A 2,133-nucleotide genomic window follows, 5' to 3' on the forward strand; every position below is an offset into this window, starting at 1 on the left:
TACTGGAGTGGGTTGACATTTCCTTCTCCAAGGGGAAACTTGATGCAATTACTGAATCCTCTTTAGCAGACCAAGGGAGGAGGAAGTCTGAATGCACATGTGTTCTGTCTACAGGAGAAACCGCACCACGTATAAGGGCATTTTTGAGGTGGCAGTCCAACCTCCCACGCTGTTGTCTCCCAGGTGGACCACAGCTGTCTTCAAAGGGCCATTTCATCCTTGCATCCCCTGCAAGGCCAGATGCTTCTATATGGTGAGGTTCATGATGAAAGCAGGTCCCCTGGGACATCTCCCTGTACTTCTTTTGCTGTATGGCAGCTTCTAGATCAGAAGCAATATTACAAGTGTCACAAGAACAGCATATGAGGCGTGAGTAAGTTCAAGAATGGTGGTACTTATCCTTTTGTAGTTCATGAGCATGATGATTGGGTGTTCACGCTGCTGCGTGACATGTGCCTCCCTCCAAACCTTGTTACGACATCGGCACATTACCTGTCTGACATAAAAAAGAAAAAAAAAAAAAAAAGAATGGTGGTACTGGCAGAAACATGATGCTCAAGTAAGACAAATCCAGATCCCTACTAATCACCAATAAGTGTAGGGACAAATGGCCAACGTCCTCACTACAGAAGGGGTCTGCAGTGATGGGGATCACATTGGGTTGGCTGGCCCCTAAGGAAGGATGGCGCCATATTGGATTCAGGATCGGTGTTGCTTTGCGACCAATGGGCACTGGGATCAGCCTTGGTGAGAGAAAACCCTGCAGGTCCTCCCTCTCTACCACAGTGGCTGCTGTCATTATAAGCGCGTTGAGCAGGGACTGGACAGGTGATAAAGAGGCTGCCTGGCACCCACAGGGCTGCTCATCAACTGACAAAATTATTTGAGCTCCTTCCCCAGAAAGACTCCCCTTGGGGCTGGAGCTTAGCTGGAGCACAGGTTGCCAGGGCACTGCCCTGGCCGGGATCATGGCCCCTGTGAGCGATAAGGCAGGAGGCACTAAGGGTTGAATAACCTCTGATAGAGCCCTATCTTAAATCAACTACTCTTTCCTTGGGCCTCAGAAGCTGCTTTGTTTAACTTTGTGCTGTTAGGATGCAGATATGATAAGGTCCCCAAGGTTTAAATAAACTTAAAAGTCAATGGAGTCCTTTACTGTCTGTTCCCGGGAAGGGAGGCTTAGTGAGGGGGAGGACAGAGCACTGTGCAGGGGCTGGGGGCCAGGGTCTCCCAGCCCTCTCTCCTGCAGTGCCCCCAGCCCCAGTCTATCCCAAATGAGCTTCCCTGTGGTTTCTTTTTCTTTTCCTTTTTCTCATTCTGGTTGCCAGTAGGAGACCCAAGGCCAAAATGCTGAACTACAAAGGCCAACTCAGGGCTCTTAAACTGAAGGGGTTACAGGAGCCGAGCAGGTAGTGAATATGTGTACAGAGAACCAAGTGAAAGGAAACAGGTGGGGGGGAAGTTCCCTGGCAGTCCAGCGATTAGGACTCTGCGCTTCCATTGCAGGGGGGCATGGGTTCGATCCCTGGTCGGGGAACTAAGATCCTGTATGGTGAGGAAAAAAAAAAAAAAAAAAAGACAACAGTTGGGGAACTTTCACTCCTTTTTAAAAATATTTATTTATTTATTTATTTGGCTGCATCAGGTCTTTGTTGCATCATGTGGAATCTTTAGTTGTGGTGCACGGACTCTCTAATTGTGGCTTAGGAGTTGCAGCATATGGGTTTAGTTGCTCCAAGGCGTGTGGGATCTTAGTCCCCTGACCAGGGATTGAACTCATATCGCCTGTATTGCAAAGCAGATTCCTAACCACTGGACTACCACCAGGGAAGTCCTGGGAACTTTCACTCTTGAGAAGATGAAATAGACATATGTGGCCCTATTCCTTCTGCCAAGTACAGCCAAACCCCCTGGACTTTATAGATAAAACAGGCATGAGAAGATTGAAAGGTAGAGGGAAGGCAGAGCAGCTCAGGACCTCTGGATCCAAGGACACATGGTGGCCTCATTGTGGTCACCATCCTGCTGGCCACCCTAAAACTCCTTGTGGTGCATGGTGAAGGCCCTGGCTTTTTTTTTTTTTTTTTAATCTTTTTTTCTCCCAGTTTTATTGAGACATTGTTGATATTGGCA

The 2,133-nt window shown here is 48.1% G+C and overlaps 1 non-coding gene across 1 annotated transcript; it reads left to right on the plus strand.

Annotated features, from left to right (window-relative positions):
* Positions 1-397: 397 nt before the first annotated feature.
* On the plus strand, positions 398-502 carry LOC133064083 (small nucleolar RNA U13). Its single transcript, XR_009694562.1, has one exon. It is a non-coding gene; the product is annotated as a small nucleolar RNA U13 (small nucleolar RNA).
* Positions 503-2,133: the final 1,631 nt, after the last annotated feature.

The sequence above is a fragment of the Dama dama genome, chromosome 10 (genome assembly GCF_033118175.1).
Source record: "Dama dama isolate Ldn47 chromosome 10, ASM3311817v1, whole genome shotgun sequence".
Taxonomy (NCBI): Eukaryota; Metazoa; Chordata; class Mammalia; order Artiodactyla; family Cervidae; genus Dama; species Dama dama.